This window comes from Oryzias melastigma, linkage group LG6, assembly GCF_002922805.2.
Source record: "Oryzias melastigma strain HK-1 linkage group LG6, ASM292280v2, whole genome shotgun sequence".
Lineage (NCBI taxonomy): Eukaryota > Metazoa > Chordata > Actinopteri > Beloniformes > Adrianichthyidae > Oryzias > Oryzias melastigma.
In genome coordinates this window covers 23,469,284-23,482,656 of record NC_050517.1, presented here as the reverse complement: position 1 = coordinate 23,482,656, position 13,373 = coordinate 23,469,284, and the positions used below count along the sequence as shown (strand labels likewise).

Here is a 13,373-nt window from a genome sequence, read left to right as displayed (position 1 = left end):
GTTCTCTGATGCACTTGAATCCAGCCGCATGCCCATTTGGGACAAGTGGACTTTTAGAAATCAACTGCTATGAATTTATTTATTTTGTATTAAGTTTGTCTATTGTTGGAGGAGGAACTTTATTTCAGTGGGTTAATTGCCAATTTTTAGAAGGTTGTTCAGTGGGGCAGAGCAAACTCCTACCTATGAGACCACCCACTTCAGACTTCATTTTCCTTGTTCAGAATCCTATGGATGAGGTCAAAGCATTGACTGTGTAAGAGAACTGGACCCGAGGGAGTTTGAAATAACTCATAGAAATTGGTTTTCGTCTGGCTCCAACTATATAAGGTCAATCAGTTGCCATTTTTTTTTTGGTTGGTTGGTCTGAGTCATGATTTCTATGGAAACGACTCTCACCAATCAGGAGCGAGCTTGTTTGAAGTCCACACCCCTTCCACTTGAAAGTGGACTCAGGAGAATCTGTCAATCAGGTGTTTTGAACGTTTGACGTGAGACCACGTGCTTTTGTTGAGGCATCCCATTGGTTAGTTCATAACTTGACTAACTTACAATTAAGAAAAAAAATACCATTGAAAAAATGGATAAGCATGTTATTTTGACAAATATGACTAATAGCTGTTCATTTCTCAATAGAAGTCTACAGGCTAGGACATGTTTTTTTAAATTTTATCCTTAAAAAGGTCAAATGTGAAGTAGGATGGTCACATTTAGACTTATTTTAGGAATTTTAGACTCAAATTATTTTTTTTGCATTTGGTGTTTTTCAAGAAGAGTCATTCGAGCAATTATACACGCATCTGAACTCTTCTCTTCTATTCAACGAAGTCATGACCCCTTTGGAGACTCCTTGTAGGTTAGCTCTTAAACGCACGCACTTGCCTCCCAACAAGCATGGTGCATTCCTCACATTCTGGAAAGAAAGTGTCAAGGCTATTAAAGCCATGAGGTGTACATGTGCGCATGGACTTGAGTCAGTTACAGCTGGGGAGGCCATATCATTGCATACATGAACTATGCATTTCTCAGAATCATTTATTAAAAAACCTTCAGAGGACCATAAATTTATGATCTCAGCATAACAGTTTTTGAAAACAGTCGGCACCTGAGTGATATGGACAGCAGTGGAAAAAATATATATTTTTGACTGACTGTGAGCCTTCTGCCACCCACATTTACACTCACTTTACTGATAGCAGGTGTGCCTTCTTCACGCAGCTGCAGAGGTAATCACTACTACGGCACATACTTTATGGCAGAAAAAGGCAAAATCAAGATTCTGTAAACACTGACAGGCAGCAGCAGGGGAAAGGAACCAGAAATGCGTCTTTGTAAGTCGTGTTGAGAGACGAGAAAAGAGGCAAGACCTTTGAAAAGACAGTGGTTTTGGGGCTGGCAGGACATCAAATGGCAAAATTGTGTTTAGAAAAAACTTTAAAAGCTGCGGGGACTGGGAAGTGAAGAGAAAAAAAAAATAAAACCTGGTTAGAAAAATTGGGCAAACTACAGTGCAGACATGAGAAAGTAGAGCTTTAAAAAGGAGTGATGAGTTCTAATCTTCTCTCTCCTGAGGGCATTTTTTGGAAACCTCCATCATCAGGCTGGGCAGGACTCATTTGTCCTTTTTTCCCTCCCATCCTTCCTCCTTCTCCCTTCTGTCTGTGTTCACCTTACACCGCAGTAGAGTGTAACGAGCGCCACGTGAAGAAGACTACAGGTTGAGGAGTGAGGGACGGGGAGCTGCAGATCAAGGAGAGGAGAGACTGCCACCCACCTCACCTCACACACTGGAATTTGGAGTCCCTGCGCAGCCCACAGAGGTGAGCTGAGGAGAGAATATTCTTCCCTTCTTTAAAGCGTTTTTGTGCATGCATATGCATTCGTGTTCTTACATGGAAGCTTTTTGTATGTTAGTTTCCAGTGTCGTGAAGGCTGCTATTCATACACTGGAGTTAAACCATCCTTGTGCAAGTGATTCGACTTTTTGAAGTGTGTGTGACAGGTTTGCCTTCCCAAGATCACAGTTTGGTGTGTGCATGAATCATTCTTTGAAGCGGTGCAGGAGACACACAGTGAGAGTTGGATTTGCCATTCATTTCAGCGTTTGAGAGACCTCCAACAGTAAGGAATTGTTTAGCTGCATCAGCACTGGACACCTAGTGAAGGAAAGACAGAGCTCATCTGGCCACAACATGGGCGTTCTGTCACATTCGTAGCAGAGTAAAGGCTTGCATTTGATGCAGACAGTAGAAGTTGTGACATGAAAAAGACCCCCCACCGATATACAATCATTTTTATAAGTACTGCAAGCATGCAGACATTATAATGCATATCGAAATGGCAGGAATTGTGCTGGTCTTGCCCATACCTGTTTGCTATGATACAGTTTACACTTTGTTTCTACATGCTCCCTGTTGACACTTTTGAAGTTGTTGTTTTTGCATCTCATTGGACTATTATAGTTAAGCTGCTATAGTCGAGCTCGCATAGGTAAGAGCTTCCAGGGTGTGGTGCTTGTCTGGGCCAAGAATACACTGGGGGTCGATGCATGACTCCCAACATGAATGCCTTCAAAGCACCATACTCCCTGGCATCTCGCTTCCTCTCCTCTGCCTTATCTGCGAATGGAGCCTGCCCAGTCATGCCAAGTGGACGCCTCATGCCAGTTTAACTACCACACTCATTAGAAAAGTGGAAATTCATCCTCGCTGCTGCCAAGAGTGGCATTCCCCCAGTAAAGGCACTGCTGTATTTAGCCAGGTGTGCCTTCAACATGTCTGAGTGAAGATCAGAACATGGTGCTCTGTGTCTGTGCCCTGGCCTGCAGAGCTTTTGGAAGTGGTGAATAACATACGTCGTATAAAGGAAGCAGTTGGCAGAACTGTCCTGACTTTTGTGTCCCTTTCTGCAGCGTTGGAAATAATTAGCTCAGTCTTTGTTCAGTCTATTGCTATCTTAAGGGCATGAAAAAACTGTTACGTGCATGGAGGTGTGTGACTTCCGACGGAAAGCTTGCTTTAAATGTCATAGATTTCCCACTCTTTTTTTTGTCCCAAAAAGTCAGTTATGGCTGCACAATTACAGAGAAAATTACAGCTAGTTGCCAGATTTTTCCAGAGAGTTGGCAACCACAGTCTTGTGCTCGGTACCAAAAGACTAACCTGGTAGTGCTTTAGGAACTTTATGGGGGAAGTGATTGATTTATGAGGTTGGATACATCAGGACATCAGGAATGTGGGTGTACAGATGCAGATCCAAAGACTTCACCAAGAGCACTAAAAAAAAGGAGCAGGGTGTTTGATCATAGTTGTGTGCTTGAAACTACTGAGTAATTTACAACAAAAGTATGAAAGACAGTGAATTTTCTGTGTCAGTTTATTTTTAAAAAAAGGAAAAAAAATCCTTTGTTAGGCAATTGCTGCATAAATAAAAAAAATGTCAGTTAGGACTCCTTAATTCAATTTTAGAGACGTTCTGTTCTTGCATATTCTTGCTGGGCACCTTTTTTGTGCTTCTCTCCCCCCTGTATCTCCTCAAATCAAAGCTTAGCAAATAACTCCCCAAAGTATGTTATGAGCTCAAAAATTCTTTGTCTTCTAGCTGTCATTGTGACAAGCCTCTGGCAAACTGCCAGTCTAAATTTGAAGTGTTTTTTCAGCAAAAAGGCAAGTCGGTTTCAGAAGAATCTTGGCACATACCGACCCCTTTCATTTGAGAGTTCACGTTTGCCGAGAGAAAGATACACAGTGGATCCTCACAGGTCGGATAAAGCGACTCCTGCAAGCACTTGCCTTGTCCCCTGCATGTATCGTTGAAGACGTGGTCGGTTAGAGATGAGGTTAACTCTCACCCTTATTAAGGTGTTTATTAGTGCACTAGTGCAGGCATGTCCAAAGTGTGGCCTGTGGGCCAAATGTGGCCCGCAGGATCCTTTACATAAAATTTTCTAAAAACCTAGCTAAACCTGTGACAACACGGTTGTGCGACCATTTTGTGACATTATAACGATTTGATTCTAAATATTAAATACTGTAAAAAAAAAAAAAATAAATAAAAAATGATTCTATAAATGACTCTATCACAAGAATGACGGTACCACAATCTGGCCACTAAATTAGCCGCTAGCTCTGCTTTTAGAAAAATTCCAGCCCTTCAACTGTCTCCAGCAATCATTCTTAGAGGCCTAATCACATGTCATCCATCTGACCAATCAGAAGTGGTTAATGTCCTCACTTCCTTGTTCTTTTTCGACTCATAAAGTCTCTCAGTTCCAACAAAAATAACAGTAAGTGCTCGTGGTTAGCGGTGTAGCTTACAAAAAGTCAACAAAATAATGAAGCTCAGAGATGTGAGTCTGTCCAGCATCCACATCTACCATGATGCATTGGGTTAAAGTGTTTTTTGGTGACGTTACATAAAATGACATATTAATAAACTGGAGGCAAAAATAAGTACTGGGTAAATTGACAACTAATTTAGTTGAACATTTTTAATGAAAACTGTCACAACTTTATTTTTGACAACATTTAGAAAAATAGCTGCAACTTCCAGCCACAAGATTTTTTTTCCAAGAAAAAAGTGTACCTTGGTAGAAAAAAGGTTTAAAAACACTAAACTAGAGGCACTAGCAGACGTGACATGCTAACTGCAACAACTGCAACAGTTCCCTGCCAGCAGCAATGATGATTCAAGCATTATCCTGTTTAAAAATGAACTGATGACTGACTCAGTCAGTTCAAGAGAGTTCAAGAGTAGCCTTTTTTTTAAGTATTGCCTAAAATTAATAAGCCTCACCACATGTGGTCATGTGACAGGAAATAACTTTTATGACATTTCACTTTAAAATCCTGATTTCCACTGCTCTTTTAATGTCAAACAGGTTTATATTTCAGTTGAGGCAGCTGGTATTCAAACCATCAAACTGTTGTGTATTTAAACAAAAAAAGTCAATTGATATCAAAACATTTCATAATTTCTGAGCTCCTTTGATGTATAATCCATCTTCACTCACTTCAACTATGAATACATTTCCAATCTGTGGATAATTAATGATTTTTTTTTTTTTCATTCAAAAAACATTTGATGACATGTGGAAAAAAATACAGAAACAATATTTGGGCTTTCAACTTTGCAATCAGCAGCCAGACTGTTCAGATTTAAAGTTTTCGGAAACTTTCAGTTTCTCTGACTGAAATAATAAACTTCTGTGATTTTTGGTTTTGTATGAAAGCACAATAAATCCTTTAGTCTATCAAGCACTTGTAACAGTTTGGCATTTTTTTTCTGTTTACAATTTAAAGCCTCCTCCCAGCTCAATGTGAAGGACAATGTAAGACTTGATCTGGATCCCAGATTGGATCCACATCCTAATTTAGATGCAGCCCAGCTGAAATCATAACGCCTCCCTGCTGGGAGAGGGTACTGCAGAACAAACACTCACATGCACACACACACACCCCCTCCATGTCCGCAGGCAATCGGTGCACACTGAGAGAAGACGCTGCACTCCCTCCTCACTGCTGCTGAAGACACTGGAAATGAACATCACCTGAACTTGTTTTTGAACAGGGAATAACTCAAGGGATTCTGGGGGTTTTCCTTCAGTTGTCCACATTTTGAAGTATCCTTGAGCAAAGAACAAAGTCATAAATTTTGTAGCATGTCTGTGTGAGAAAAAATGTCCCTAAGTACACAAACAAAAAAAAAAAGAAAAACACAATCTAAACAACTCACAAGTTTGACCTACTTTCATAACCAGTGAAATGAGTGTAAACCAAATGACATAACTTTGAATAAACATGCTTTTAACTTTTCCCGGGAACTTTTCCTGCATTACATCTCAGACAGTCATGATGAGAGTTAGCTTACCGTGCAGAACTTCAGGATGAAAAACTGCCCCCTGTGGCTACAATCCAAGAATCTCTTGATATTTCATCTCAGAGTTGTTAAGTCGAGGGTTTGAGTACACCTTGTATTCAGTTTCTAAAAATAAAAGAGGAAAAGACAAAGTGTGCGCGTCAGTGTGTCATTACTGTCTTCAGTGACTAATGGGATTTCAGTCTCCAGCTGTGTGTGTGTGTGCATGTGTAAATTGTGGGTGTGTGTGGATTTGTGGTTGCACATGTGCGGTTGCATCTGTGTGTCAGTGCATGTATTTGTCACAACAGCTAAAGTCCTTAACTCTATGCGGTCACAGCTCTCCGGTCTCATTGACTCTACGCGCTTAGGCATCAGAACTATAGACACACTCTCACTTACACAATCGCACACAGATGATTCAGAGCACCTCGAGGTGATTCCCCCACATCAGGGTACAGAGTGTGTCACAAACCGCAGCACAGTGCATTCCCAGACTCTGAGAGTGAGATCAGATTTGCGAGTGGAACACTTGTAAATGTACTTAGTGGTTGTGTGCTTGTCTGATTGCATCTGAGTATCTGTGTCTGCGCAGCGATACGATCCTCACAACTGATGCCAGCTCGAGGTGTGTGGGAAGGAACGCTCAACTTTGGCTGGCTTTTTTTATTTTGAATTGAGCGTTCTCTTCTGAGCTCCCATATGCAGCCTTTTATAGTTGTGTAAATGGCTTTTGGTACCACATCGCCATTTTAGCTGGTATATAATTTAATGCTTTTTCTACGAATGCCTTCTCAAATTGCCTGACAATTCTCATTCAGCTCAGTGCTACCTTGGTGGACCGGAAAGAGCTGGAAACAGTTTTATAAACCGTATAAGTGACTTACCATCACCATGTGATTCAGATTTGATTGTTTCTCCGCAGTCTCACAATTATTCAGAACAATACTGAGCATGCTCTGGCATGTTGCTACAAATGATTCATTGTGCAGGAGATGAAAGATAAACAGCTCAACAGCACTTTTCATAAAGTCGATGTATTAGTAGGTTTTATGCATTATATGTGTTTTTATTGATTTTATTTTCATAAACTTCTTTGGCACATAGCACACCAGGGTTTGTTTCCCTGACCCTGTCTGGGTCTCCCTGACCCAGTCCCAGCCTGGATAAAATACAGGGTTGTGTCAGTATAAAATTCTCCACCAAACCAATCAATAGCTGCGTTTTCATTTCAAATAAGTTCAAGACATTATTAAAATTCTTGAAATGTAGAAAAACAAAATGTCCCTGTTACAGTTTCCATTAAATCTTTAATTTGCAAATAAACACAAACCAACTCACAGGATAAGTCATTCAAAAACACAGTGACAAATGTGAACAATACTTTAAGTTTCTACCATGGCACTACCGCTTATCATCATCTATCAAAGGAGACGTGGGCGTCTTTTTCAGACCATGGAGCTGCAAGCTACGTGGGAGCGGATACGGATGAAGAGATTTTGAGAAATTGTGGTTGTTCGCATGACAACTATTGATGAGACCTCTTGTGGCGCACGCTGTGCAGTGGTGCTGTCACTGTTGGTCATGTAATTTCTTTAATTCGAAAGAAGTGTTTCCACTGCAGCTTTGCAAAATATGTCTTTTATGATACACCTCAAAAACTTCCACCTCCTCCAGGCGCATTTAATGCGCTTGGAGGAGGTGGAAGTTTTTTTAATTGACGTTTTTTAATTGACATGACGTGTTGACGAGTGGATTAAACACTTTAGTCTTTAGTCCAATCAGAATGAACAGAGTATGGCCGCACAACATTGAGAGACATTCATAGAATTAGTTGTAGAAGTCAGGATTCCTGATTACTATGACATTGAAAGAGTGCTGAACACTGATGGCTCAGACTTGACAGGCTCTTATGTTGTGATATAAAAACCATCGTTTGCATTGGGATTATTAGAAAGTACATGCCGCTTCTTGTAAGAACGTCACCGTTCCTGTTTTTGTATGCAGTAAGGAACACTTCATCCCAAACTTTTGTAAAGCAGCAGAACTGCAGTATGATGTTTGTCAAACAACAGAAGTCTACATTTTGAGGTCAGAGGGGAGGAGTGATGGTGCAACAAGCGACTGTGAAGTGGAGGAAATGAATCCAGGGAATTTTGCAACCAAAGTGTTTAAAATAGTGCAAGTCTGGACATTTTATTTTTGAATAAATAACTACTGAATCAATGTTTCACAGTTCGGAAATTACTTAAAAATGTTTAAACTTTAAAATATTTGGTAAAGATAAAAAAAATACAACTATAATAGATGCTGATGATGATTTATGAATGTAGAATTTTCATTTTAGAAGCAGCAGTGATGCTATATTTAAAAAAAAACATCTGCATTTTGATTCCCAGAAACATTGATCAGTCAGTGTTTTGAGGGTATTTTTTTGTCATCATTGATGGAACCTTTTCTGAATCCCTCATCAAAGAAAAAATCTGGACTTTTTTCTGTTTTTTATTTTTTATCCTTTTTATCAGATATAAGTTTACAAAGGATGCAGAGTTTCTATCTTTTTATGGGTCTCCTCAAAGGAGAAATATAAGAAGACTAACTAAAGATTGATAGGTTCAAAGGGAATCTTTTTTTCTGAAATTTGTATTGTATTGAGGGCTGAACTTTATCTTATATTTTGTTATAACAGGTTGCAAAACTTTGATTTTGCCTATTTATTTCCCTGATGTCAGATGCATTAGTGGATTTCACAGCTTCAGAGGTTGATACTGTAGGGATGGGATGAGAGACTGAGTAAGCAGTTATGTGGCGATGGAGGAAAGTCGAGCAGGGTGCCACCATCTGTTAGCCACATGCACACCCCACAGCACTAACATAAATCTCAACCACTCTCAGCAATGCAAAGCTACATTCTGTCGGGCTAAACGTGCACTGGCTTGATACATCAACACACATGTGCAGCGCATGCATCATAGGACCAGGTCGCAATGCATTATAGTGCATCAAAGAAGGTTAAGATAGAATGGCGTCCAACCAAAACTGTGGATTGATCCGGAAGAGATGGTAGAAATGTACTGGAAAGTCTTACTTTGGAGTCAGTTTATGATATTAGTGGCTTTCTTTGTCAACACCTTGCCAATGTAGATAAAAAAATGTTGAAGAATTTGGTTGTTTTTTTCTTTTTGCTCTCATCATAGACAAATTATAAATTACATCCCACTTTGTTATTGGCAAAAAGTTTGGCAAAATGCTGCATTCATTCCAAACTTGTTTAAAAAGGAAGTTTCTCTGTTCTTCTGGTGTGGTCCCTTGGCTGCCCTCTATACAAGGAGCAGTGGATATGCAAACACACAGGGCGCAGTCACACAAACACACACAGTTACAGGTCAGCGGGGTTAATGGCAAGCTCAAGCAAGGGAATGTGTGGATGAGCTGGGTGTGAACTGTTCAGATGAGGGCTGCACTCGCAAAGTTGACTCTTCTCACCATCCTTGGTAGTTGACGGTTGCTATGGTTGTTGTGTGTTCACTTTCATGAGCGTTTACACTGAAGGAATTACATTTTAAAGGCTGGAAAAGGCAGAATCTACTCATTTTTCAGCCACAAGTTAGGCTGTGTAGACAGAAATAAACACATTCTTCAGCTGTTTTACCTCTCGACAGTAGTGACCAATCGTCCCACTTCGGATGTGACTTCTAAAGTGTGACATTTGAACTTCAACTGGTGTCAGATTGTTCCACATTAAAGAAAATTCCATTCCTCTCCATAAAACTCCCCAAATGGTGTGTAAAACCAGTGCATTTCCATATTATTGTCAGTAACTGTGAAGTTTCCTTTACAGGTTTCATCACCACCGTTACACCCAACACAAATTGCAAGTTGGGCAGATCATATATTTGCCATGGAGAAAGTCATTTACTTAAATACTATGTTAAGTTTTGTTGAATATCTTCCATATGTGGCATCTGTCCTTAAAGTCAACCTTTTGTACTTTTTTTAAGGGTTTACATAAGGTGAAAGACCTCATTTCCATTCTCCAATACAAGCACATTTTTGGAGGCTTTTTACCCTCAGAATTCAGGAAACTGCAGATCAATTGAAATCATTTCTGGTAAAGAAATGATTCAATAATATTGTGGTCATAAATGAGTCACCCCCGAGTTTGTGTTTTTTCCCCCCATTTCCACCGTTCAGTTGTAGCATTAACAAACTCCCAGCTGTAAGAAAGTCCAGTCCAGACTGCGTGTGCATGCTGGGCGGGTGATGGATGGAAGATGAAGAAACTTTAAAAAAACACTTCAAAAACAGCAGCAGAGGCAGGAGTCAAACTTTAATTTTATCTTTTATCTTGGGAGTTTGAGCACAACTGGTGAGTGAATAAAACCCAGCCAAAAGCTCTAACTTAAAAGGCAAAAATACAGTAATACTTGCTTTTTGGAGTATGAAAACCATAAAATAATTACAGCCCTGAGACATTGCCATTGCTGTTCATCCATCATCAGTCCTTCATTAGGATTCTTCTTCAATGAGGCTATGAAAACCACAGCCAAAGTGGCAGGTTGCCTTATGCTGTGCATATGAAGTAAATAATGGAACATCCTTCAGAGCATTATTCAAAACCATTGGGAACACTGCACAGGGGCTATGGATCAGATGTATTGTTCCAGTTACTTTTTGGGAGCCAGATGATTAATCTCCAATGAGTGCATTTAGAAAATGGCTTACTGATGAAAGCATCAGCACGCGGGGTTTCTCATCATCCAGCTGGCTGTTCTAGAGACAGCGCCAGCCAGATGCTTTTCTGCCAATTAATTCTTGGTTAAAGCCTTTTTTCTGCCAATTTATGTTGAGATTACCTCCGTCAGACCAGTTACTAATACAAATATCATGCTTTGATTCTCCTCTTTCAAAAAAGGTGCATTCTTCACAGCTGCTGTATGTCATTAGGATGGTCTCATGAATAGACAATGAAGTGCACAGTCGACAGCTCAGAGATGGTGACAGCTGCAACTTCCTGAATCTCAATTGTTAACGACGTTGCCAAGTCAAAGAAGCTACAGCTGTAAAAATTTCCCTCCCAAACGATTTGATGTACTTTTTTTCATTTCGTTAAAATGCAAATTGATTTTAAATAAATGATACATAGAAGTAAGATATGGATTTTATTTTCATATTTGAAATGGAATGTAAAGCGTTTGTTTGAAGCCTGATGGATATTGTTGGGCACGTACATAGCCCTTTAGTGACAGAAGTGGCATTATTTAACTCAAAAAATCATCAGCATTAGAGAAAAGTTCCAAAATACACGCAAATTGTTACAAAATGTATTTATTTATTGACCTTTATTTAACCAGGATAGTCCCATTGAGATTTAAAACCTCTTTTGCAAGGGAGTCCTGGCCAAGAGGCAGCCACCAACCAGGTTTGCACTGACCAATGTAGTCAGTGCAAACATAACTATGAGGCAGTTGACTCAAGTTACTCTGTTGCTCAGTCCAAAAACATGCAGACGGAAGTGCTCACTTACGTCTGGTTCACACCAGACACGGAAATGGCGCGAAGTGGCGCGGAACCGAAGTCGCTTCCATTCGGCGCCCTTGTTAACCTACGGTGTAGTTCATACATCTCTGGTCTCTTTTTTGCCCGAGCCGTGAGTGATCCACATCAATTCTGGGAGGAAGTTACACCAAGACACACGAAAAAATCTGTTCAATTTTCAAAATATAACCAATTTTTCACAATAAAATACTGTGATTTTCAAAATGTGATCCTATTTTTGTGTCTAAACAGACTGTATATATGAAAATAAACACAAAAAACAAACACACACAGACCCTGAGACACACAGATCAGCGTAGTGGGCCAACTACTACGGGGGGTTGTGTTTTTGGGTGTCTAAAAACACAATAAATGACAGAGAAGCCTGTGTCTCAACAACAGATAAATTAAAGAAGTGTACTAACTTTTTGGTAACAGAAACCAAAGCGTAATATTTTTTTAAGGTTATTTACTTACCCATGATGGCAAAAAAAAAAAACACAGCTACTGAACTGGAGGTGAAGCGGATACCGCAGCGCTTCCGTGTGAACCACACATTACAGTGGGAAAACAACATTTTACCAACACAACACTCAAAAAAGAACATAAGTAATCTAACTGACAAAAACTCCAACAACTAAAACCTTTACATATACTTCATTCCTGAGTAACACTTAAATTATACTGCTGCAGTTTATTGGTACATTTTATGTCCATCACTTTTTTCATGGTAATGCTTAATGCTAATAGCTGTTTGTCTGCTTTTTTTGGCACAAGTTTTAATGCTAAAAACCAGATGTATCAGACACAATCGTGTGCCAACAAGATAGAGAATAAAGCTGTGTCAAACTCGAAAATGATCAAGTCAGAGGTATTTATCTGAATCACAAACTCTTATCCAATCACAGAATGAGCAAGTGTCACAGAAAACCGTAAACATATGATGTAAAGCCTTCTTGCTGGCCACATACTTGACATACTCTTGGCTAATCAAACTGTTTAACTTTGCTGCTTACAGTGCATGGTAGCCTCCTTAAGAAAAATCTGATGACCTTGGGCAGATTTTATAAAACCTGGCAATACAAGCTAGCCGAGATATGAGGGGATAAAACCTCTATCATAGAGAACAAGAATGTCTGCACCCTTTAATTCATGAAAAAACAGAACAATAATTAAGCTTTTCTACAAAGGTGTAGCCCCAACACATGTCAGCACTGATATTGAAGGCATAAAAGGTCATAAAAGTGCACAATATTACACAACATGTAATAATGTAAATTGGAGAAGAGACAGATTGTTTAGGCATATCCCATCAGGGGTCACCACAGCAAACCAGCTTCCACTGATCCACACATTTGGTTTGGCAGAGAGTTTTATGCTTTTCCTGACACAACCCTGAATTTTATCCAGGCTGGGGACAGACACAGGAAGCCCCAGACTCAGGCCCCCTTATGGCTATATAGTTAGTTAGTAGCGTGAAGGTTTTGCTAAGGACCACACTGGGTTAAGGTCACCTTGCCCCTTAAGAAATGTACCATGGTTTCCCATGCTCCATGTAGCCAAGTGAGTCATCCTAAAAGCAACAAGTAAATTGTTTTAATTTTATGTCTACGCCTTTTCTTAATCTTAATCTTAATAGGCTTTAACCTATGTACTGCCTATATCAGTTTTCAGAATTCAAAGTCAAAGAAGCTGCAGAAGTGTATCTCCAAATAGATGTCATATATATTTACATATAATATTGTTTGTGTTTTATTTACTGATTTTTTTTTTATTATAAAAGGATTAAAGCTATATTTTCAATTTAAAACCCCTTACAATGCCTCAGACTTAAGGCGAGATTTGAAATATTTTAAATCAGTTCAAGTCGCTGTGCTGCTAATACAAAAGCTCGTTAAAACTCAGATGATTTTATTTGGTTGCAGTAGTTTATTAATGAGTCATGGATCTTACAAAAGTGGTGTAAAAAGGCTGATATA

The 13,373-nt window shown here is 39.5% G+C and overlaps 1 protein-coding gene across 1 annotated transcript in view; it reads left to right on the top strand.

Moving 5' to 3' along the window:
• Positions 1–574: 574 nt before the first annotated feature.
• The window catches only part of LOC112152426 (zinc finger protein 469), a 74,036-nt gene continuing 61,237 nt past the window's right edge, over positions 575–13,373 (top strand). Inside the window, exon 1 of the mRNA XM_024282005.2 lies at positions 575–1,820. The gene's annotated coding sequence lies outside the window, so the exon portion shown is untranslated. The remainder of the gene's footprint in view (positions 1,821–13,373) is intronic.